The following is a 27,758-nucleotide window of genomic DNA, read 5'->3' as shown; positions in this document are numbered from 1 at the left end:
TGTCACGCTGTCACAGATAGTGATCACTGCTACCAAAAACACTGGACATAGATATAAACCCAGTTGAAGTATGCCAGTAGAATACTCACACAACATCAGTGCAGAGTACACCTTGTTAGTCATATATGTTTCACTGACATGTAATAGTCCCCGGTAATTATGTACCTGTAGGTGTTACAGCTTGGCCAATACCATCCCATCTGGATAGCTTGAGAGGTATGTATGTGTTGCAGAAGCTATAGGGCACATGTAGACATAAAGTAAGGGCAGACCTGTAGAGTACTGAGCAGTACTGTTGGGAAAACTATAGCCTCTACAGTTGGTAATGGAATGTCTTTCTCTCCCTCCACCCCTTATCTGCATCACAAATTATTTTTCTTATACTACTTGTATGGTTCTATTTTCACAATTGTTGTTCTCAAAGCCTAATGTTGGGTCTTGTGTTATATTATTGGTTATATATTATAATGGTTGCATACTAACATACCTTGTTGAAATACCTATGTTATTGGCCTTTTGCCTTAACTGTTACTGGCATGCTGTTGCAATAATGATAGTTATTCCATTTATTATTGTGTACTGTATGCTATGCAATTCTATTTTTCTGTTTTAACTGGAGCACCCATGCATGTTGTTATAACTAACGTTGAAATGTTCTGTTCATGACTAACCAATACACTTTGACAAACCTCAACACCATAGCATGCTTGGGCAGGCCAGTTCCAGTGGATCCACCTATCCCCACCTCAGCTGGTCCAGCACCACCCTCGGGTGGAACCACCTCAGGGGATGCCCCCCCCGGGCACAGGTGCAGAGAGAGGATGTTGTCACCCGAACTCAGTTCCAAAGGGATGGTGCGCAGGTTTATCCAGTGCAATTTGGATGACTGACTGTGCCAGAATGAGGGCAGACTGGTGCACCTGGAGGGGCAGGCCAGCCCTGGCACTCAGCCCCCAGCACAGCCACCTTAGGGGCTATGAAGGGGCAGTGGTGACTGCCCATGGGTGGGGAGCTCAATCCCACTGTTTCCATCTGGGGGCATTTGGTCCTCTGATTCCCAAACACCCTCCCCTTCCAAGGTGTTTACCACCCCTGTGTGTTATACACCACCCCTGTCTGCTGTCTTGTCTGTCTTGTCTGTCTGCAAATGCAACCTCTCCTACCCAACTTACCTCTCCAAACATACCTACAACCCTTCCCCAATATTCCACTCTGTCAATAAAAAAGGCGGCATCTATCCCACACAAAAAAAAATATCATCCCATACATTGCTCTCCATTTCACCCCCAACGTCCACTGCCATCAACCAGTCATACCAGCAATTAATCAACAAAGTTATGTTGCCCACACCCCTTCCTGTGGGATGTGAGGCTCCAAATTCAAAATTGTCCACAACATGCACAGCTGTTGCTGTACAAGTAATGGAGAGCTATGGTCCTTTCCTGCACTTCCCTACCTGCCTTTCATATTGTTTTTCCCCCCTGCTTGCCCCCATTTCACCACTAACCTATCACTCCCTTTTTTATTTTCTTTTTTTGGAAATAGCACAGGTTTAAGTGGTGCACAAACCCACTTAAAACTGCTTTAATCACCTTATCTGATTCTGACACTGTTATGCACATCAGTAAAACAATCACCCCTGCCAAGTCTTAAACCCAGTACCCTCAGAACTACAGTATAGTGTATTAGACCACTAGGCCAGTTCATCTGTGGAGTGCTACTGGTGTTTCTATAAGTATATCATTCAGTATACTGATGTAACATCAGGAAAAATGTACACACCTCCAACTATGGAACCCAGGACCCTCTGAACTACAGTATAGTGCATTACACCACTAGACCAACTGAGATCAGAAGAATGACTGCTGTTTTTACAAATATATCCTGATTACCAGTGACACACTACTTATACATATAATGTAATAAATGACAGTGCACTTGGGCTTGTGATGCAGACAACAAACCAGTATACAGGCAAAGACATGTTGATGGATGTACGGGAGGCCTAAGATATCAGGTAGAGCTGACAACTGTGCAGACTGTTGCAGAATGTCCACAGTTGTGCCACCTGCTTATGGCATGGTTGTCATCAACATATGCCAACACAAAATAGTCCACCACCAAGGAGATGTTCAGAATAGATCATTCTTTATTGTAGCTACCCAAAACAAGCAAACCGGTTTCAGCAATAATAAAGCCTTCTTCAGTGCATTAACTAACATGGATTAACATCTCATTTAAATAATAAATTGTTAGATCAGCATTTAAAGCTGATTGGTACATACAATTAGCTCATTTCATTAAGGCCTGGCTTAAACAAAGCACCCAGCCTGACAATCCAGCAAGATTCTTTGTCATTGAAAATGGAATGCCATCCTGTTTTATGTGATTTATTTCCTTGAATTTTATCTATAATTGTGAATTGAAATTTAGCAGTGTTGTGGGTCATCATATGTTTATAAAGAGCATTGGATATCCTTTTATTTCTGATGTCACTAAGATGTTCAATGATCCTAAATCTTAGTGGCTGAGATGTTTGCCCTATATAAAAATCAGAGCAAAAACAGGTGGCCAAATAGATGACCCAGTCGCTGCTACAATTGCCAGAGCATCTTATTTGATAAACATGTGGGGTATTGCTGCTAGTAAATTATTTGGTTTTTAGAACATGCATGCAAGCACTACAGTGACCACAAGAAATGCTGCCAACTAATTTATCCCCAAACAAAGTAACTTGTTGTGTAGTAGGTGGAATAAAATGTTTATAGTGAGTCAAATGAGAATTTATTATATTCATTAAGAGAATAAACATTTTGAGGAAAGCATTCCTGCTATTTTTTTGTTAGCCAACAAAGTGTCCCAATGGTTATTTACAATATGTTTGAAACTGTTAGTGTTGCATCCATACATTGTAACTAGACAAATGGGTTGGGATGATTGTCACTATTTTTGGGTCCCTTACTATATGTCAATAAAGTCTTTCGATCTTGTCCAGTTGCAAAGGAACATGCCCTGTGTATGTTGTCTGCATGCTAACCTCTGTTCAAAAATCTTTGAGATAGATCATCCTTCAGGTTATATAGGCTTGATCAGAAGAGCAAATGCACTTGATGCATAAAAATTGAGATTTGGGGATGTTTTGGATGATGTGTTGAGGGTGATGGCTGGAAGCATGAAGTAGGGTATTAAATTGGGGACATTTTCTAAAAACCTCCATTTGGAGTGTGTTATCATCCTGACAAAGGATGTGAACATCCAAAAGTGTGATTTGATTATAATCCCAGTTGAATGTGAAATGAATCCCCACTTATTTTCATTTAGGTATTCTACAAATTCCTGTGCATATTCAACATCACCCCTCCACACCATCCAACAGTTGTATAAATAACGTCTCCAGATGATCATGTTATCCAGAAATATGTTATGGTTAACGTCATATATCAGTTGCTCTTTGATGTATCTTTGATGTAGCCCATGAAGCGATCTGCATAGAAAGATGCTCTCATAGCTGTAACAATTACCTGCCAGTAACACTTCCCATGGAAGTAAAAGACATTTTTGGGGAGAACACGTTCAGTTAAACAAAGTAGTAAGGTGTTGAATCCAGGAGCATATAAATCAGCTTTATCTAGCCAAAATTGATTGGCTTCCAATCCTGCCCAGTGTGGAATATTGGTATATAGGGCGATTACGTCTAGTGTGCATAAAAGCCAACCTGGATCCAATTGAGTATCATTAATGCTATTTAGAAATTGGATGGTGTCTTTGATCCTGGCCAAGATGAATGATACTTGTTTTGTTATACGCTAACAGATGCAAGCTACATTTGTTAGTGCTTTTGTTTGCAGTAAAGTATTTTATGACGATGCAGGGACACTATTGTTTATGTTTAATTTGATTTTGGCAAACTAACTGCTTAGACTTTGTAGTTTAAGATGCCAGTCTTAAAGCAAGAATATTTTCAACTCTGCGTGCTTGTCGATGAATGCCATTTTATATCAGGAGATTTATACGAAGTTCGGCACAACCATCGAACTTTTGCTTACACCAAACTACAATAACTACCAGTGTCTTAGGCAGGCTGTTCCACCTACTTTTTACGGATCATGGAAGTGTTTAGAATGATAATTTTGGTTGACTTATTATTTTGGGCATTCTTGTGATTGGATTGTGACTATTGTTTTCAATTTATCACATTATACACAAAAAAGGACATTTTCAACCTGAACAATGATTTCTCGAAAGGACTAATGTGCTCTTTGGCATATGTAACTGTCAAGACAAATGTGCTTTCTGTATATCTAATTGTCAATTGTAATAAGCTATGACCAGAGTGCTTTTGTTTATCCACCCTTAACAACTTATTTTCTATACTTCACTAAGGATTTGAGGTCTTAGGACCCCTTATGATGTTTTGTGCACATGACTATTGATTGTAGTGCATATTTATGGACCTCAGATTATCATGATTTAGATGCATGAAGTATATACATTTTACTAAGTTTAGAATTCCTCATATCACTGAACGGCTAAAATTGGGATTTGCATCATTGTGATTATAAGACTCATATTCAGGTTTACTGAGTACATTTAGCAATTGTTTTTACAAACCACAGCCATTCATTTTTGGGTTGACGGGTACTATTATGTGACTGGGTTTCAGTAACTACCAATACGGAGCTGCATATACACTCTTCCAAACAATGTATATATACTGAATATAATTTATGAGGGATGCATACTGGGATAGGGTATCTGCTACATTCTAAACATATATAGTAAGGACTTAACACCCTAATAAACAAACATTATACAGCTTTTTAACTATTCTATGATTGTCAACACGCAAATTAATATAAGCAGAGACAATAGTCAGCTTAGCCCTTTCTACAAAACGATTGGAAGTAAGAAATAAGAGTAGTGATGACAGTCAGCTCTTATAATGAATGTAACATACCGATTCCCATTTTGTGGATAATTACAACTTTGTCTACTGACCAAAATATATTATAATAAACACAAATAGACTCTTTCTTAGCAGAGACGAAAGTTGGCCATGGTCCATGGTGTACTACACATCAAGTTCTCATTTTGAACATATTTTTATCAGCTACATTCCCATGTTTTACATCCCTCTAATGACTGCTGAAATTGTAAGTGTGTTTCTCTGTATTGACAGCTTCTAGACCATTTATTAATATATACAGCTTTCAGAAGATAATGAAGGTAATTGGGCTGGTTTTCTACACCATTCCTTGACCTTCATTTTGATAGACGTTGGCTGTACTTTGTATTCAAGTAATTGCTGGGTTGTCAGTGTTGCTGAACTCTCTTTTCTTGAGTATGATTTTTTTGTTATGCCTTAAGTTGCATTATTATTTCTATACTTGTATATATTTTTGCATAATCTATGATCCAAAGGAAACTGTCTTATTGTATTTTATAATCACATCAATGTGTTGTTGAATTGGTCAACCACTGTATTATGCCTAGTTTTCGGGTTGGATAGTACATGTGATGTATTTTTTAGTCACAGATTGATTGCTATAATACTTATCAGGTTAGACATATAGTTCTGATATTTAACAAATCTTATTATTCAACAAATTCTAGCTTAATTTGAGCTGGTTGATTTTTGTTCTCTGTTCCAGGTCCCAAATTTGTTTGTTAAATACTATTTTACAACAACATTACTAGCCAGGTCATTTTCATCCTCATATTTAGGGATCAATAACATCCACTGACTAAGAGTATGGATCTTTCCAAGTTGTTGGAAGGCATCTCAGCAGACCGTGACAACTTGGCAGTTTTTGGACTACGACCATCAGGTTCAGATAATCTAACCTTAGATAGGGATGACCCTGATACTCTTTGTGCAACATTATTTCAGAAACTTACGAAGAGTAAAAGAACACTTAGAGCTAATATTTGGCACTAGAAACTTTTCAAGGCATAAAAACTTAAGGACATCACCCCTAGGGGTTTATGTGTCTGCACTCAACCCTTGGTAAGTCAGGTAGACGAAAGATTATCTCAAGACTGGGTCCAGACCCAACACAAAGCATCTATGCTTTTTGTTGATGCCCTTATTTCTTATTATGAAAGAACCATAGATCAGTGCATTGTTATAGTAACTAACAATTACAATGAAGTCAAAGTTTATGAAGGGGAACCCTTTTTTAGTAAATATTTGAACATTTTGGCCACAGATTTATCATCCTTGGAACAACAACTGATAAAGAGAAAAACACAAACATTTAACAGGGACACATTAGACTATGATAGAGGTAAGCCATTTGGCATAAATAAGAGTGTCAAATTCCAAGATTCAGGAAACAGATCAACAAGAAGAAAAGACCAGGTCCATACTAAGAAACAAAGGGAATACCCATGGGAGGGATGTCAGGAGATGATTCATATTCTGCCATGGATCTAGAATCTATCTCCACTCAGGAATCCCCAGTAGTGAAGAGAAGACTCAGTATTGACCCTTTAGGGGCAAGAAACACAGGGGGGGGCAGGAAGCACCATAGAGGTACACAACATCCAACAACTTTTGGACAAGATTCTATCCCATTAAACACCAACAATGTACACAACATTTCTTCTAAGCCTCTCTCAGATGTTGAAATAAAATTACTAAACAAGGGTCTACATTTTGTTCCATCCTTTTTTGTCACTGAACATGCCGTTGTAAATGATATACATGAATTCCGCAGAATTCTTAATCTCAAATTATTTTTTTCAGATGCAAACCAAACTCAAAGATCAACTGGATTTCATTTCTGTAAATCCAGCTTTATGCCACCCATGGACAAACATGTTTCAGTATTCAAGGAGTGTGTGCTCAAAGATTTACATTTCAACAGGAATGTATATAGTAACACCAAACATAATCTCACTAAACAAGAACAAGAAGCTTTACACAAACTCAGTAGCAATCATGATCTAGTAGTGTTACCATCTGACAAAGGTGGGGCGGTGGTCATCATGGATTGGAATATGTATGAAGCAGAAGCTACAACACAACTGTCTGATGGCCAATTTTACATTTACATGCCCCTGGATCCAATGTTCAAATTCAAAAAAGATATTGATTATTTTCTGAAACTGGCACCGGAAGAAGGTATTATTAATCAGTGGGTTGGTTACCAATTAACTGTAACAGACCCCAAATCACAATATCTATACTTACTCCCTAAAATAAATAAACATCCCACTAAACCACCAGGTAGACCGATTGTATCGAGGATCTTTGACAGAACCATTATCCGGTTTCCTTACAGAATATTTACAACCATTACTTCATTTAGTCAGATCCAGGATCAAAGACACCACCCAATTTCATGGGCTACATCGAAGAGCAACTGATATATGATGTTGACCACAACATATTTCTGGATAACATGGACATCTGGCGATGTTATTTATACAACTGTTGGATGGTGTGCAGGGGTGATGTTGAATATGCATGGAATTTGTAGAATACCTAAACGAAAATTAGTGGGGGATTCATTTCACACTCAACTGGGATTATAATCAAATCACATTTTTGGATGTTCACATCCTTTGTCAGGATGATAACACACTCCAAACGGAGGTTTTTAGAAAATTTCCCCAATTTAATACCCTACTTCATGCTTCCAGCCATCACCCTCACCACATCATCCAAAACATCCCCAAATCTCAATTTTTATGCATCAAGTGCATTTGCTCTTCTGATCAAGCCTATATAACCTGCAAGGATGATCTATCTCAAAGATTTTTGAACAGAGGTTATCATGCAGACAACATACACAGGGCATGTTCTTTTGCGACTGGACAAGATCGAAAGACTTTATTGACATATCATAAGGGACCCAAAAATAGTGACAGGCAATCATCCCAATCCATTCGTCTAGTTACAACATATGGATGCAACACTAACAGTTTCAAACATATTGTAAATAACCATTGGGACATTTTGTTGGCTAACAAAAAATTAGCAGGAATGCTGTCCTCACAATGTTTATTCTCTTACCGAAGGGGGCGTACAATAAATTCTCATTTGACTCACTATAAACATTTTATTCCACCTACTACACAACAAGTTACTTTGTTTGGGGATAAATTAGTTGGCAGCATTTCTTGTGGTCACTGTAGTGCTTGTGTACATGTTCTTAAAACCAAAGAATTTACTAGCAGCAATACCCCACATGTTTACCAAATAAGATGCTCTGGCAATTGTAGCAGCGACTGGGTCATCTATTTTGCCACCTGTTTTTGCTCTGCTTTTTATGTAGGGCAAACATCTCGGCCACTAAGGTTTAGGATCAGTGAACATCTTAGTGAAATCAGAAATAAAGGGATAGCCAATGCTCTTTATAAACATACGATGACTCACAGCACTGATAAATTTCAATTCACAATTATAAATAAAATCCAAGGAAATAAATCACATAAAACAGGATGGCATTCCAATTTAAATGACAAAGAATCTAGTTGGATTGTCAGGCTGGGTGCTTTGTTTAAGCCAGGCCTTAATGAATTGAGCTAATTTGGTATGTACCAATCAGCTTTGAACTCTGATCCAACAATGTATTATTAAATGAGATGTTAATCCATGTTAGTTAATGCATTTAAGAAGACTTTATTATTGCAGAATTTGCTTGTTTTGGGTAGCTACAATAAATAATTATCTATTCTGAACATTTCCTTGGTGCTGGACTATTTTATGTTGGTATATGTTGATTCAGTCTGTGCACCTTGTCTCACTTGTGTGGTCTTGAGTGTGGCCATGGTTGTCATCAAACCTATTCTGTGTGCTGAAGTAATGGCAACTCAGTGCAGATTGAGGTTACAAAAGCAGGACAGACAAGTCATTGTCACACGTCATAGCCATCCAAACACACATGTTCATGCCAATCCTGTGTAATACACTGTATGCATGCACATATGTCTTGCAACTACACCTCCCATAACAATGAATCAGTAGCTCTATTTGTTACATTCATAGCAAGTCTGACATCTGGAAACTCACAGTTCTGGCCCACAGTCCAGTCTGTTGTATGACAACTACACACTTGTCAATACAACATAGAAATAACTGAACCCTGCAGTGTCCAGCAGAACTGGTTGCTGCTGCTGCAGTCACTGCCACCCACAGTAGCACGCCAAAGGCCTGAAGAGTGGGACACATCACAAATATGAATATGTGTCCTAAATATCCCCTACCAATCTCTGGCTGGCACTACTACTTCACATATGTATCAGTGGCACATGCCTCACCTGGACTGTTATGGGTACACTCACCCTGGCTATGCTGTGACACAAGAGCCAACACTGCTCGCTCACTGACATATACAACTTGCTGTCCCCCAGTGTGTTCACAATCCCCAGTATGACTCCTGGCCAGAATGCATCAGCTGTGGCCTGCTATGCATGCAGCAGTGTGTTCAGCTACCTGCTACAGACCTACCATACCTCCCAAACACCTAGAACAGGGCATCCACACAACACCCATACATAAAAGGTTGGGGGGAATGTTCAGGTGACAGGGACATGTGTCACAGTCTCCCTCTACAAACATACACAGCTGATATACCAGCATCAACTGCAGCAGCATACATATTTGGATAAAAATTATGTATGACACTCACATATGCCAGTCTCCTTACTGACCCTAACACACACTGTTTAACAGTAACCTGCCACAGAATCAGAAAGTCTATTAACAATGGCCAAACATAGCATGCAAAACTGTGGGCATACCACATCAATCCAAACAGTGAACAGTATTTCTACTTACCATCTGTGATGCTGTAGCTCCCACACTTCAATATGTCCACCTCATAGGCCAGGAAAAAGGCCAAGTCCTACACTAAGGCCTTAATTATAGCACTGTGTTGCCGTGCCATTGGCTAATGAAAATGCAACCCAGCTGTTCGGGATGCTATTAGCAAGTGTGAGTCACAGACTGGTGCACAGACAATCACCTGTTCATGAGCATTACCTACAAAAGGCAAGTTGCTGCCTATGGTAAACAGGTCTGTGACTTTCTTCATGAAAAGCAAAAACAGACATGCCTTATTGCACTCTTGGACTTATCTTATAAACTTTCTTCATGAAGACAGACTGCAATTCCCAAGGAAAACTACAACTGGATTTCTGCTCACAAAGGAGTACAGCACTATACCAGGTATGTCATAGAATTAACCATGTAATGGAATGCAAATGAAGGGATGCAGTCATGGGAAATAGGAATTTCAACAGTAGGTCTCAACAACATATCTTGGAATGAAATGTTGCTGTTACTCTGCTGCCCAGCACCTACAGTCTTCCCTTTTGGCTCTGTCTGCAGTGACATAGATCACAGCTCTGGCCCCAGAGTCCCCCCAGCAATGGTCAGCTCACATATGAATGCTACTGGATTGTCTGTTGTGCAATAATGACAGTAACTACGGGTGGATACAGCTAGCATATCACATCATGTACTGTCAGTGAGCCTCTCTCAGTATTTGAATGTAATACAGGATTAGTTCAAAGGTTGTTCAGGTGTCCCTAACTGCTGCTGACATACTCATGGCTAGGTCACTTTGTACTCCACACCTGTCTGTCATTGTCTGACTGCTATGGCTAGCATACCTGGTGACACCCTGCAGCAGGACAGCAGGTTATAGGCAGTAGTAGTGGGGCGACACATGCTCCACCTCAGCAACAGTGTGGACATATTGAGCATACAATGTAAGCAAATGAATACAGTACCAGATATTAATGTATCATTTCTGTGTTCCAAGGGGTCTCACATGTCACAGACACATTCCCCATGCTCTGGGGACAACCATTACATGTTGCCAAACTGGTTTCCAAACATTCATATGTGTCAGGCAGGGGTCTACATATATCAGGCACATGTACACATCCCGCAGACATCTGGGTACTGCAGATGTCAGACACCTACAAGGAAGAAACCCTACACTACATATGTACTGCTCTCAGTTATTGTGTACACAGATGTTGGTGGAATGTCCACATGCACTTGTAAGTACCACTCACCTATTTGTCAGATGCTGGCTGTATGACATGGTACTGTAATGTTGCCCATAGGGGACACACCACAGTCGATGGCAGTGATGGGTGTGGACACATAACAACACAGTCTGTCACAGCACACAAGGCATAACTGGTATACCTAGGACCATATGAGGTTACTAGGTTATGGGCCATGAGCCCCCATATGACTAGGCCAGATGTTAGCCCATGTGTATGCAAGGCAGTACCTGACGCCCCAGTCTAACAGGGATACAGGTGGTATCCCAAGGGTGTATGTGCAGTTAACCATCCAGTTATCCAGGTTCTGCCTGCAAAGGTGTAAATAGCTACACCACCTGATGTGGACAGGGTGACCATTCTACAGCAGGATGACTGTGTGGGACACACATCTGAGGTGCCAACAAGCCCAGTTGATGTCACACACCAGGTTGAGGGCATGTGTGTGCGTTAATAGAGTGGAGCTTGAGTTGCACTTGTGCAGCAGTCCCAACAATGTGGAGTCTATGATTGCCTTCCATGCCAGACAGAGGTCACCTCTGAGGAGTTTGTATGAAACTAGGTAGAGGGTTGGGCTTATAGCCAATCTGAGCATGGTAGATGTTTGAGGCCCACGTATTCCCTGGTGGGGAACCTCTGTGATGTCTCTACCTGCTGCATGTGCTGTGTGAGGTGAATGATGAATGGGGCATTTTAGGCAATAATGGGGCTTATTGGGGGAATACAGGGATGTTAAGACCCCACGTCCCTGGATGACAAACCCTTATGTATGAGGTGGGCCATGCAGAAGGTTTACCATACAACAGAGGCAACATGGTGGTAAAATATCATGTTGCCTTCAACCTGTGTGCACAGATCCCTGACGACTGATTGTGTGCCTAGGATGTTGTTAGTACTGTGATAATATGTGGTTATGTCACTCTCCCCAAAGGGGTTGACACTGCATTTCCTGGTATGTGGCATGAGACCATGAGTCTGGCATCAGTCATGTATCTGCATTACACTCTCCTAGGCAGATGTCCACATCACTAGGAATCCAGTGACAACACACAGCATGCAGTCGTCGCCAGATATGGTTAGCCATAGTTCAGTGGCTGTAACCTGAACTTCAGATATGTACATCACACATAACAGAGGCCCAAACACAGAACAACAGGTTATGCTGCTAGTTATGGGTCAAATACTTGAGATGGATTCCCCAATTTGGATTAGTTAGGTCATGTCAGCGCACCAGTGTGCTATCCCTATAGTAACATATGGCGTGATGCATACTTGGGAGTGTATATCTATTATGACCAAGTGGGTTTTACTGTCAAAGACTTTGTCCATGTCAAGGTAGGCAGTGTGCACTGTCACCCCTCCCATCCATGGCTTTGGTGAGTGTGTCAAAGAGGTCAACTGAGTGTAACATATATGATCCCTTATTTGACAAAGCCTAACTGTGTGTGATGGAGTGTGTGGAGGTTGCCAATGTACTTGTTAATGAGGTCCACTATAAACTGTGCAATGGCCTTGCAGAACAGCCTAGTTAGGTTGATGTGTGTGTAATGTGACAGATTGGTGGACGCCCCACCTTAGAGTAAAGGGGTGACAATGGTTGTCCTTCACATGCCTGGGACAAAGGCAGTAATCAGGCCTTCTTTGAATAAGGTGCCTTATGTTGTTGCAAGGTTATGCTTGTGGTCATGTAGGCTGCATCCTGTGATGTGACAGGCTCCCATGGTGGATGTATACCATCTTTCACATGGCAGTAGTGACCTGTTCCCTTCATATAGGAGAAAGGGGCAGGTACTGTGGACATCCTGATGTACTGATGGGGGGACAGGGGTTGAAAGCTACACTGACTCTGTCAGGCATCAGGTATGCTATACCTACAGCACTGGTATAGTTGGTGTCCTTGACCATCACAAGTGAGCAGAAGCAAGTGCTTCCTGTGATGTTGCAGACATATGTGCAGAATGGGAGATGATTGTCTTTAGTGTATGTTGACAATGTGTGCTCTAGGTTTGCTGTGCAGGTTTCCAAGAGTGATCCCATTCATTTGTTCACACTAAGGAGACAATGCTGCAAAATGGGCACCTGCTCCTACTTTGTCTCAGACAGTGGTATGTCATCCCTGTTATAGACACGTATGTATTGCAGATGTCCACCAGACAGGTGTACTTATCCTTGCAGAGGATGATTTAGTCCTTTTGGGTATACCTGACTCCATGCATCTGTAGAAATGCACATATAGCACTTGTGTGTATGTGTGGATATTGGTGCCGGCCCCCACAGAGGGGTTGGGGCTGTGAAGCTGTGTATACCACCCCCAGAAGGCTGTATTTCACGTTGGAAGTGTATGTATGTCTGACCCTAGCTAGATGAGTATTGTGGCACACAGTGACTGCAAACATGACCACATGATGGTTGCTTTGCCACGGAATATGACACTGTAGGGATGCTGCAGTGGTAACCTTTGTTGTGTAATATCAACTCCAACACACCTTCACCTCATGTGGGGATAACCCCTAGCTGCACCGAGGTGATTGTAATGCCAATGTTGATGGCTCTCTGGCCATTTGTGTGCTGGCATGTGTACGTCTTCTGATGTATGTTTGGGTTGTTCAAGTGACCCAGGATCAGGGTACAGACTCAAATTATAATACAGTTGATGAAGTCCATGTAGGCGAAATGGAATTCCTGGTCACATGTGGTGGCCGGTAGCTGGCTATAATTTGCATAGATGTGTTGGCAATGGTGAACTGCCCCTGCAGTGTCTCCTGTGCTTCTGACTGCTTGTACAGTGTGGAGGTGTGTATGTGTGCCATTTGTACTGAAATCACATGTCCTATGGCATTTACACCCACACTTTGGGTTATAACTTTATGATAGGGTGGTTGACCAGGTAAGGCTGAAGTGATCTCTGCAGCTTTGAACCATGTGTGTGACTGCACAGATGTCAACATTTCCCAGGATTAAGAATGCTTGCATTGAGGGAAGAGTCATGTGTAGACTCCTAGAGTTTAGCAGCATGGCCTTCAATGTGTGCTGCACTGACAGTTATAAGTTGGTAATGATAACCTCTCCACTTGTCCTACTAAAGGTACTGTGGGGGTGGTGAGAACCATTGCCAGGTACCTGAAGGCCAGTTGAGACAGATGGAGGCTATCTCTGGCAAAGCGTTGTGGACTGTTGACCGTATCATTCCAGGCTTGCAGTTACTGGAACCCCATGGGATATCACAGGATAAAAGGCCACATGTTAAGGTCAATCATTTCCTGAATGTATTGTGGCATCAGTCTGGGTGACAGCAGAATGCTGCATAAGGCTAGGGACATACCTGCCTGGGACACATAATCAGTGTGCTCACTCATGTTTCACTGCATATAGTTCAGGGACATACATCTCAGGTCAGCCACACCAATATGGAATGGACTGTGACAAACTCACAGCAGTACCTGTAGGTGAGAGACAGTAGTGTGTATGCAATATGGTGGGTTCTGTCACCTGACACACAAGTAACTGTGACCATCCACATATACAGGCAGGTGAGAGGCACATCAGTGTGTCTCAAAATGGTGTCTCCTATGTGTAATATGTTTGACATGTGGTGATGCCTGTGTGGCTGTGGGACACAGGTGTGTGGCCATGTGTGGTATGTGCTGTGTAGGGCTGTGGCAATCATGCATGGCTTTGCCTCTAAAGTCTCCTTTGTTTGTGGATATGTATTTTGAAGACCTCTGCATATGTGTGTGTTTGTTGTGTAGGTATGGGTGGTGTGTGAGGTGCATTAATTGTGTTCACAACCTGTTCGGGGACAGATATGTGTGCTTGACAGGGAGAATGCATGGACTGTAGGTTTCTAATGTCATTGCATCTCTCATACAGTGTGTTCCTTGCTGGTGTTTGTAGATGGTTGTCCATCTGTTTACATGAGGCATGTGCTATACTGTGCCTGGATGCCCATATCAACCAGATGGGCAGGGGAAACTGTAGGAAATTGTCCAGCCATATAGTGTAGAATCTGAGGGAGGAAGGCTAGGGAGACCTAAGGGTTGAATATACAGCCCAGGTGCTTAATGCAACAATAGGAGGCTGACACCACTGCATACAATGTAGGCAGGCTATGAACAAGCAGTAATAGGTGCAAAATGACAATGCATTTGAACACCATATAGAATATGCAGCAAGTAGCAGGAAACATCAAGATCAGGAGGACAATGCATGATGTATTGCCACTATGTTGCTGATAGCCACATACATACTGTGGTGATAGATGGTGGGGTATGATGTGGGAGCTAGCAGTGGATAGTGGTGGCAAATGTGGGTATGCAGGGTGTGTACATCATGGTGAGAAACGTATGTGGTCCTGTGATGTGTTCCCCTCTTCATGTCATTCAGGTGGTACGTACCGCCGTAGAAATCCACCTTTCTCAGAAGCTGAGACTGACACCATAATTGATGCCCTGAGACTCCATCACCAGGTGCTGTTGTCAAGAAGTCGCCATAACCAGCATGAATGCACTGCACTGTGGGCAGACCTCGTGGCATTGGTTAATCATGCAGGGCAGCATGACAGGAGCTATGAACAGGTCCAACACCGGGCCTATAATCTGATAGATCATGCATGGCAAAGGCCTCAGCTGTGGCCAGGGACCCTGCTGGCTCTGGTTATGGGTCTGCTACACAACAGCTGCTCTTGGCCACAAGGGAGATCCTGACAAACTTGCATTCAGCCACCAGATCACAAAAATCAGCAGCACCATATGTCGTGGAGGTGGGTGGCCCAGCTTCCACAGCTGAGGAGCATCCAGGTAAGTATCCAGCTGTCATCACTTTAATACTGTACCATTCATTGTGTCAGCCTTTGCATACCTGTACACATATATCAGGTCAATCTGCATTTGTGTGGGGTGGGTTTGTAATGCACACATGTGAACACATATTATGAATGTCAGCAATGTGGGTAGTATCACAGTTTCTACTGTACATGTTGATATATGCACATATTATCTTGTACCAATGCCACATTTATGTCTGCTGACAATACCTCTCCCACACAATTCCATAGGTACCGCTGGTGTGGCCAGGGGCCATCATGCTGTAGCTGGTGAGTGTAGAACTGTTTAATGTCTCATCTATACCTTAGGCATATTAAGGGCTGCCAGTTTGCTGTGGACACAACTGTTGAGCTTAGCCATATTGCAATACTTGCATGTTCACTTGTGGAGGGGTTCACTGCAGTGCATTACATTGGTAATCACAGTAGCATATTTGCAGGAGCTGCAACATATTAGCACATATTGTTGTGAAGGTGTAGGCAGTCTGCTATAAAGGGGTGCATTACTATTGTGGAAACAGGTGCACTGTGTTTTAGGTAAAGGTCCATCACATACAAGACACATCACGTACTTCACAGGTGCAGAGTACTAGCAACATTAACTGGACGTAGCTGCACTGCATGTTGTTAAGGGCCTGTCTTGTGTGTGTCTGTTGTTGTCTGCTTGTGTGCTGTACATGGCATCAGTCATAACGTGTGGTTTGCATAATGCATTTGTGGCACTTCACCTGTTTGTGTGTGTGTGTGTGTGTGTGTGTGTGTGTGTGTGTGTGTGCATGTGTATGTGTGTATGTGGATCAGCAGACAATATTGTGCAGGAATTAATGTTGTCATGTTGTCTTCCCCTCACAGGTGACCATGGGGTTGGAGTGTGTCCCCCTCACAACCTGATGTCAGTATCTCATCAGACTCTGATGATGATGGTGGCCATAGTAAGGCACAGGTGGGGTTTTTGGGGGCTAAATCTGTCCCATTTGTTGACATCCCACTTCGTCCTCCAATGTCCCCGCACACAGTCAGTAAGCCTACACATACCCAGTCCCCAGCAGTCACAGATATGGGATAGTCAAAGGGTGCTGGCATCGAACAGGAGAGTGTGGTGACTATAGCATCTGTGATTGTAGACACTAGCCATAGCCAGAGAGCAGGTGAGGTCCCTCACAGACAGATTGACATGGGTGCTCAAAGGAGTACTGCTGCCCATCCAGCACCTGTCAGAGGTGTCACAGCAGTTGTCACCCGACGCATATTTTGGTCCATCATGGAGGAATAGGCATGTTGTGAATGGTACACTAAACAGGTGCTCAGGATCATGGATGCCACACTGCCTGGCATGCATGACTCCAGCCATGGCATTGGTGATGCCTTATGTCATTTCACTGATGTAGTGAATAGATGGCTGAGAGCTCATGTGGCCATGCACAATCACACTGCCGTAGTGGCAGTACCATCAGCAGTACCAATGGGAGGGTGCTGTCCACACCACAATGTGGCAAGCCATAGGCATATAGTCCTGGGCAGGCCCATGCGGAACACAGATCCAGCAGACACTGGTCTCCATCAGCAAGTAGTACCACATCTGGCCCTGGGCATGGTGGTGCCACTGACACTCCTGGCAGAACCAGTTCCCGTGTTCATGGCCATAGATGGTAAACAGTCCAGTCTACTATTTACGGTCCACAGCTGTCCAGCATACCCTCATGTAGGGCTGGCACATGGCTTCACTGTGTATATGCACACACTCACACATCACTGTCACATGCAGGTCATCTGCAGGCTTGCACAGCTCCTCTCCATGGCCCAGCTGATCAGCAACCCTCCAGACACACACACACAATGTCAACTGAGTGGCACAGACTAGGCCTTTGGCAACCCCACACCACACACTGTGCATGTAATGATACCTGTGCCACATCCCTGTCATCCATGCCATCGATGCAGGGACATGCTAATACGTGTCTGATGCACAGGGTGAATATAGTGCAGTTAATGGCAGTTTGTAGTGCAGTAGTGTTATGCCCTGTAAGGTGCTGTCTGCTGGCAGTTGTCATGCATACAAATCAAGGTGTCTGTACCTTTGTGCCATGATGCTGTATTGCTGTTAGTATTGCTGAGTGACTGCTGTCTCCCAGACCTTATTCTGTTTCTGTATATGTGCATGGTTACCTAGGTGCGTATGTGTAGAACAGTGTGTGAGGGACAATGGTGGAGGACAGCATAATCTTGCATGCATACCCCTTGGCACAGCATGCTACTCTTGATACATGTCACCCGGGAGTTCTGTAGGATCACATGTTTATAGGATCATAGAAGGTTACTAGAGTTATGGCCCGGGGTCCCTTACAAGCCTAGCCATTACTTTATCCCTGACAGAATCATCGATCAGCACATATTGTCCCCTGTCATTGAGAGACACAGGTGTGACCCCCTGGAACAAATTTGTGGTTTCCCATCTACTCATCACGACTGCACTTGATGAGGATCTGTATGGTACTCTATTTAATATGTCTGAGAAGTGTATGTCTGCAACAGAACAGCATCTGGGAGACAAACCTGTAACTCCAGCAAGTTTTGTTGATGCCACATATCAGATTCAGGCCTGTCATGCTGATAATATGCAAATAGTTAGACTCACATATATGGGCCAACTGTTGGAAGGGCTGGGCACAACATTGCCATCTAGGCATGCCACCAACCCACCTGTGGGCAATCTCTCCAATACCGAGTGAGCCACTGCTGAATCGAGGCTATCTACATGGAGTAGGTGTTGGAGGCCATGAATTACCTTTGTGGGTATTACTATGGCCTTTCCAGTTGCTGCAGATGTGTGGATAGGTACATACCAAATGGGCCATGGTACTAAATTATTGTTGTACTGAATGAGGACTATACAGATGTAATGCCCAGCTTTAATGTGGATGCACTCCCCTTACCTATGTGGTGAACCATGTACAAGCCTTTTCTGACCACTACCACTATTGATGGCTGAATGCAACAGTGTTATCAACCTGATTACCAAGGTCTCTCAATACAGGCATTGTGTTTATGGGGTTGCCATTGATGTGGGAAATAGTAGGGCCATGTCTTTACCATATGGTATGATGGCACTCTTTCTGCATTCAGCTTGATGCCAGGACCTTGTCACCATTCCATACCCAATGAATGTCCCCGTTGAAGTAAGTTAATATCAGTTGGAGGGTCAATGACAGACAGCACACTATTTACAGTTGCCACAGCCTTAGGCAGTACCTACAAGTGTGGATATCTTCAGTTGGGATTTATGTCCAGATACATGTGGGTCATTGGGGACAGCAGCTATTCACAGGGCCTCCATATGTCTACATATTGCACAAACATGGGCAACACAGAGTAGGGTTGCCACATTTTCAAATGCGCAATGTAGGACACTTCTTGTGGTATCGTAAGAGGTGGCAAGACAAACCATACCCATGGCAAGTGCAATGGACAGGGGTTCTCTTGGTTTTCCAGTATAATAGCTTCTTTGTGTCATATTTCCATAGCTTATACTATTTCTCATTACATTAAGGTGCTTCTGATGTGACATAACTGATTTATGCAACTATTACACAACTTCAGGAAATGCTTGTTGTCCTACACTCTTGGGACCTCTGTATTGTTTGAGTTGTTTTCACCAATCACACCTGGTCAAACATGGACTTCACCCTGCAGGGGGGACAGTTGGTGGCCATACCACTCACCTGTACAGATTTCTGCAGGATGTCCTGATGTTTGTCACATATTTTAGGTCCGTTTGTCATAACATTGTGGTTTTCTGGCAAATTAGTGGCACATGATTATAGACTGATGTTAGACAATAATGACAGATATTTTCATTTCAGACTTTGGTTCCACTTCATATCATCGAATTATCATTTCATTGAATTTCAAATCATTGAGACCAAATCATCAAAAACTCATTTAATCGAAAACTCATATCATCGAATCTCAAATCATTGAAAAGTATGAAGCAACTACAAATAACATTCCACAAAGTTTTTACTCCACCCCCCACTCCCCCCTAAATAAATATACCAACTCCAAGGTTGCACTACAGTGGGGGAAAAAGGTCATTTCCTAACCCCACTGTAGTGTGACCTTGGAGTTGGTATATTTAATTACGAGGGGTATGAGGGGGTGCAGGGAGTCTTGCCCCCTTGCATAAATATAGTAAACAGTGTCTGAGATGTTATTTTTAGTTGATTTATAGTGTTGAATGATTTGAGATTCGATGAAATGAGTTTTCGATGAAATGAGTTTTCGACAATTTGGTCTCAATGATTTGAAATTCGATTAAATTATAATTCGATGATATGAAGTGGAATTCAAACTTCATACCCTGCAGGAAATGCATGCTAATGCACAACCTCTGATGCTATCTACTTTCTATGTTTGTAAGAGCAATATTTAAAGATTGATCCTAATTTTTGGCCTTTGTCCCACTTTTCTGTATGGCTTTATCCAGATGTCTTGCTCTAAGATGTTGAGAGGTATAGTGGTGGCCCTAATACCATTGCACTGCACAAGAGGATATACATACATGCACCCACTCATGAACTGCCCTTGTTGACAGTAGAATCCCTACCTGCCTAGTTTTACATACAATAGTGCTATATACATATTACATGCGCCATTGAGCTTATATGTTTTTCAAGTGTCTGACACTACTATTCAGGTTGATGACATCTGCAGGTGCTGTAAGGATTGCCAGTGGGGGGTTAATAGGTTTACACACACACACACACACACACACACACACACACACACACACACACACACACACACACACACACACACACACACACACTGCAGGGGGTGTGCATTCAAATACACATACACTCACGGAGTTGCTACATTTGAGATTAGAACCCCTACCCATCTGGTGATTTATACTATAAATCGATGTATGTATTGAATACACCACAGTGCTATTCTGTCAGAAAATGTCTTACTGTGCTCCTAAGGTGGATAACATCAGTAGTCCCTGAATAGTTTGCCAATGGGGGGTTAACAAGGTGGAAGAGGCCCACAAAATGGTATAACTATTCCACACACATACAGGCTAGACAGCCACCCTGCTACAGGGGATATGCATACACTCACACAGTTGCCAGTATAGAGATTAGAAACACTACCTGTCTAGTTGCATGTACTATAGTGTTATATACGTATTGCATCCGCCACGGAGCTTATATGCCTTGCGTCCAACGGTGCATCTGATGTGCATGACATCTACAGGCCATGTAAAGTAGTGCAATGGGGGTTAACAGGGTAGAACAGGTCTCAAAATGGTATAACTAACACACAGGGACATGCTTCGCACACACACACATACACACACACACACACACACACACACACACACACACACACACACACACACACACACACACACACACACACACACACACACACACACACACACACACACACACACACACACACACACACACACACACACACACACACACACAGTTACCAGTATTGAGATCAGAACCCTTATCTATCTAGATATATGTATTACACTGCTACGTACTTGTCGCATGTGCCACAGAGCTTATATACCTGGACAGTGTCCAATGGTGCATCTAAGGTGGATAACATCTACAGGTCATGTAAGGTAGTGTAATGGGGGGTTAACAGGTTGGAACTGGCCTTAAAATGTAGTGGCATCACACACATAGGCAAGAAAGATACACAGTCATGAGGAGATATACTTAAACACACACTCACTGGGTGGCCATTGTTAGGATTAGAACCACTACCTGTCTAACTGTCTACACTAAACTGTTACGTACTTATTGTGTGTACCACAGAGCTCATATGCCTGGGGAGTGTCCAATGGTGCATCTTAGATGGATGACATCTACAGGCCCTGTAAAGTAGTGCAATGAGGGGTTAATAGGCCTTAAAATGTAATGGCATTGCACACACATGGGCAGGAAAGACACACAGCCACAAAGTGATATACTTAAACACACACTCACTGAGTTGCTGCTGTTGGGAATAGAACAACTACTTATCTGTCTACACTATAATGCTAATACTTACCATGTGCGCCATGGGCCTTGTGCATTTGGAGAGTGTCTGCCACCACTGTTGGGGTGGATAACATCAGTAGCTGTTGACAGGTAGGCCACTGTTGTGGAGGACACTAGTCACAGGGCTATAAAATGGGTGACCATTACACATACATAGGCCTGTTGGGTGTGTGTATTCTGATGTATGTGTAATACATGCAGAAACACACACACACACACACACACACACACACACACACACACACACACACACACACACACACACACACACACACACACACACACACACACGGTGGGTGATGTGAGATTACAATTCTTACCTAACTAGTATTACACAATGGAGCTCACCATAGTATTTGCACATGCCACTGGTTACTATAAGTGTATGAGTGGCTGCAACACTATACCACTGTATGCCTTTCAGGGTCTCTCTCTCTCTCTCTCCTCCTGTCTCTGCCTCTCTGTAAATAATATGTGAGGTACATTTTACATAGCACTGTGATTCCCTGGTATGTCGATGGCAGATCAGTATAGATTAATGTGAGAAACCACTGACAGGCATTTGGGTACTGACTCCATACATTGCAGGTATAGATTAATGTGAGAAACCACTGACAGACATTTGGGTACTGACTCCATACATTGCAGGGAACCCATGCTACTGCACAAATTACTGTAGTCTGCACATTCTACATTTGTCTGGTCAGTGGTTCCTCCTTCCCCTTGTATGTGGGCCTCTGTCCTGCTCTTCTCCAGTTCCAAGCTTTGTCCACAGTTGCTGCTATATGTAGTTGTAGTTATGGTGTGACTAGGGTAGAAGTTGTAACACCACACACAGGGTTACGGACTTCAACCTGTGACTGTACCTGTTTTGCAGGTTGTCCAGCATTGTGCCTCATACATCTGCTGTGGTCTTGAGATGGTTTGTTTTGCACTATTATTATAAGGCTACATGTTGGCCATACCTCTCAAACTCTTATAGCTAGACATCTGGACAGGGCCATATATAACAGCAGGACACAGGCCGAAACATGGGGACAGGATCTTAATTTTGCTCTTACAAACCTAGACAGGTGGTAGACTTGTTTCGTATTAGCTTGCATTTTCATATGGGTATGAAGTCTGCATCTCAACTGTCTGTCATTCATGTTTTCTCATCAACCTTTATTGGTTTACCAATAGTTTGCCAGAGAAATTGAATGTTATGACAAACAGAACAGATATATGAGGCATACATGTAAACATTTTGCGAAACCTTGTCATTTGTGGGTTATGGATGGTGCCCACTGACACAGTTATGTGGCAGCCTTTATATCCTGGCACTATACTGACTTGTCACAACCTGCTGTTCTACTAAGCACCATCTTGGTTACTCAGAGCTGCATACTGCCCATATCTGTGGCCCTCTTTCCCTCCATTGTTTCTGACTTTGTCCAGCTTTCCTGCAGCAATGAATACTGACATCTGGGCAGTCTGTAGAACTCCTACCGTAGGTGTAGCTCACATACAAAATAGTAGACACAGCCAGTCTCGAACCATGGACCCTATCAACCACAGTACTATACTTAGCCCACTAAGCCATGACAGCCACCAGCCAGCACAGTGTATATCCTGACACTATTAACCACACACATACATAGCACATTGAGCCCTGCATATTGTGGAAATGGAACATGTTAGCAAGTTGACTGGGACAGCCCTGGGAATGTATGGTCTGCAGCTATTACCTTACAAACATAAGTGTTATTGCAGTTGTATGGAAACATGGGTCTGCCAGGGGTAGGGGACCATACCTCTCAACTGTACAGATTTTTGCAGAATGTATAGATGTTTGTCTCATATTTTGGGTCCCTTTTGCATAAAATTGTGGTTTTCTGCCAAATTACTGGTAAACCATTAAAGAGTGAAATTAGAAAATAATGACAAACATTTGAGTTTCAGACTTCATTCCCTTCAGAAAATTAATGCTAATACAAAACCTGTTATTCTATCCACTTTCTAAGTTTGTAAGTGCAATATTTAAAAAATTGCCCCTCTTTTGGGGCCTTTTCCCCACTTTTCTTTATGGCTTTGTACAGATTTTGTGCACTAAGAGGTTGAGAGGTATGTAGGGGACTTTAACATTGACATCCATTAATCCGTCCTATGACCCCACAGTTTGCAAGTCCTTCACATAGCGCAGTGGGTGTTGCTGGCTTGGGCCCTACTGCATATTCTGGGGCAGCCAACACTTGGCAGAGAGTCCCTGTTGTCCCACATACCTGTCAGTTTTCTGCTGCTATCCTAGTAGCCCACTTCATTCCCTTGCATACATGCAGCAATCCTATAGATATGATACCACAGTCTACTACCCCATTCATTTGTTGTTAAGAAGAGTGACTTACCTTGTGCCTGCAGCAGTTGAGAGGACAGTGCTTCCGGGCTGACTCTCTTGGATGCATGCAGTACACAGCCTATACATGGTAAGGTACAGGTAGTGTGGTGTGGATGGCATGCTTTTTACTATGTATGTGAGTCAAAGTGAGGTGTCCCTAGGTTGTCAGTGCATGTGCTGTACATTGCCTTTTTGCCAAGGCCAGGGCATACTCAGAACACTTATGTCTACCTACAGGGACAGGTTCAGAGGGTACCTCCTCTGAGTCCCCCTGTGCCTGTGGGCACCTTGGCACTGGTGGGGGCTGTGTGTCCCTTCCCTGTGATATTTCTGGCACAACTGTTTCTGCAGGATCATATTGTGTAGCATGGCACATACTATGAACATGTGTGCACATGTGGCTGGAGAGTACTGCAGGGCTCCACAGGATATATCAAGGCAATGGAAACGTGACTTGACCAGCCCAAGCACATGCTCTATTATGTTCCTAGTTTGTGAGTGTATCTCATTATGGCATTCTTCAGTCGGTGTGTATGTATTTCTGATGGGTGTCATCATCCAAGTTTCTAGCACGTAGCCAACCTCATCCAGTAGATGCCATACGGGAAGTTCCCCCTGGCAAATATCTGGTATAGGTCAAATGTGTGCCAGATGTGGGTGTCATGATAACTGCCAGGGCTGCCAGCACACATATTCATGATAATGCCCTGGGCATTGCACATGACCTGGCAGCTGATGGAGTGATACCCCTTGCAGTTGACATAGACTCTACCCTACTCACTGGGTGCTGCTTTGATGTACACATGAGTGCAGTTTATGGCACCCAGTACTTCCAGGTAGTGTGCTATACAGTGGAAGACATGCATATTGCTTGTCTTCTCCTCCGGGGTGCTCACTGGCATGTGTTAGCATGCCATCCAGGAACTGGTGGAGTCCCCTGGAAGGGGATGCCTGTGAGATCCCATCATGTCCCCAGTAGGTCTTTGGAAAGTACCTGTAGCTAGTATTCTCAAGGCTACACATATCTTAGTTTCTACTGGTATGGGTTCCCCTCTGTTAGCTCTGGGTCTAAGGTGAGGATGGCAGAGCTTGGTGAGTTCCTGTAGCATGACCCTATCCACCCTGTAGCAGTATACTATGTCCAGGTCATGTAGCCCCTGGAAGGTTACCCTGGGCCTGAACACTCTTCTCCTTCTTAGTCTGGGCCTATTGTCAGCATAAGCATCATCACTGATCTCAGCCTCTAACACATACAGATGTAGCAGAGCAGCAGCAGCCCCTATCATTTTATTAGTTAAAATTCCCAAGTGTGTACTCCAGTGGTGCAGAGTATGTGGAAAAAGCAAATTGAAGGGTGTAGGCATACTTTATACTGGTGTGCTGCAGATGTAGCCTGTGTGATTGGCTGACTATGATACATCCAACCTGCGAGGTATATCATTGAGGAGTTTGAATGGGCCAGTGTCAGTGGAACAGAGCCTATCAGTCATTTATACTTGATTGACTTTCTCAGACTACTTCCTTTTATTTATTTATTTTTTAATTTCTTCCACTGCTAAGAAGTGAGGCACTCTGTGCAAATCCGTGGCTCTAGTGTAAACATTGCTCAGCAGTATGGACCCTCCCCTGTACATGGGCATGCTTAGCTTTTCTTTAACCAGCTAAAACATGCGCCGCAGAGCTAAGCATAGCTTAGCAGCCACAGACACACACCCCCATGTAGCTGTGCTTAGCTGAGTGCAAACAGGTGCCACTAAGCTCCAGTCTGCTTAAACATGCCATGACGCACCCCCTTTTGATGTTAGCTATCTGTTATGCCTACAGCAACACAGTGCTAGCCCTACCACGATTAGTACTTACAGACACGGTGGCCCTTTTTTCTATTCAATAACCCTGCCTCATTTACATACACCTAACTGCGTATACCTAGATACTGCACTACACCAAGGCCTATCTCCTTATCAACCACTGTAACCTGCCATTGTATGACTCTGCATGCTGGGCACTATAATGCAATACTTTTTGCATATGTGTAACGTTCATATTTTACAGTTTTTTTTTTGAAAAATTGCATGTTTGCACATCACTCCATGCCACTTAAATGTAAAATATGTATTAAAAATAATTTTTCATAATTTGCATTGCTTTTGTTAACTCACTTGGCATAGTGTTGGCCATTTGCATGTCTGCTGTGCACTATACAGCCTTTATTGGGCTTTTACAGCCCCTGTTTAAAATGTATACTCCTGTACACAGTTTGTATCCACATACATTTCTCATACTGCCACAGCACCTACACAGGTGCTTTTCTGTCTGCTGAATCACCAGTTCACCTAATTTGCATGGTTTTCACCAGCCTATGAGGTGATTTGCGTTCTGTGGATACCTCCGTGTCTGCATGGTGTCTGCACACTCATGCACTCCCCCAGCCCAGTTTCCTGGATCACTCGGCAGCCATATTCTGTGTTCAGGCTGCAACACTATTCCTACTTGGAGTATCACTCCATATAGGCTTTATTGAATTACCCCCTACAACTTAATGTGAAAAAATGCATAATAGTACCCTTTGGAAAGATGGACACACCTGGAAATTGCCATATTGATAATACACCCTTAAAAGTAGACCCAGTGGTCTGGGATCTGGGAATACATGTTGACAGTCACCTGTCCTTTGACCTCATTTTATGGTGCAAAACTATTAAGTAAAGGCATGGCATCCAGGTCCAAGGAAGTTATTGTTCCACTGTATTCAGCTATTGTCAGACCAAAAATTGAGTACAATGCACTCTTTAATTTGTAGCTAACAAGGCACTTGCAAAAGCTTTTGAGACCACAGAGATTCCAAAGAAAAATAATACAGCAAGTAAACAAGTTCTATGTGGATTGTCTCAAAGTCCTATCCCTGTACTTGGCCTCCTATAGACTACTGCATCATAATCTATGCCTAGCCTGCAGTGCATCTTCTGTTCCCATACTGATGGAGAATTTGCACATCTGCGAAACAATGAACAACAGAAATGCCCAATCTAAGGATCTAAGCCTTATCCATGATATAAACAGCACATGCTGGAGAGAGAGGGATGTGGCTCAAAGATTACATCTTCTCTTGAACAGGCTTCCCATCCATGCAAAGGGAAGCTCATCCCTAATCTTATTTAAATGTAAATTTTACCAGTGAATTGAAAATAACAAATTGGGCCCTGGTTTGGCACCCATGTCCCTACTGGAGAGAGGCAACCTGTGAACTCTTGATGTGCACAAGCCTATATCATAACCTTGGGGTACTGAAACACATCAGCAATATTTTGGTAAATTTGGGGTAAGCTTGGTTAGGCCTAAAACAGAGTATAAAATATTTCACCTTCCTACTTGTAATTTATATGCATCATGACATCATTTATACCCCTACAGCTCTGTAACTGTTCATGTAATTGCCTTATGAATAAAACCTTTTGTCTTGTGTACCAGTCTCAAT

General features: G+C 42.8%; 1 protein-coding gene across 1 annotated transcript in view; it reads left to right on the top strand.

The window, feature by feature from the left end:
• LOC122813672 (zinc-binding protein A33-like) overlaps window positions 1–27,758 on the top strand; it is a 176,851-nt gene that overhangs the window by 147,471 nt on the left and 1,622 nt on the right. The gene's annotated exons all lie outside the window — the stretch shown is intronic.

This window comes from Protopterus annectens, chromosome 10.part0, assembly GCF_019279795.1.
Source record: "Protopterus annectens isolate FY-2018-M chromosome 10.part0, PAN1.0, whole genome shotgun sequence".
Taxonomy (NCBI): domain Eukaryota; kingdom Metazoa; phylum Chordata; order Ceratodontiformes; family Protopteridae; genus Protopterus; species Protopterus annectens.
Note: the sequence above shows the minus strand (reverse complement) of the source record. Positions and strands in the feature narration are given on the sequence as shown.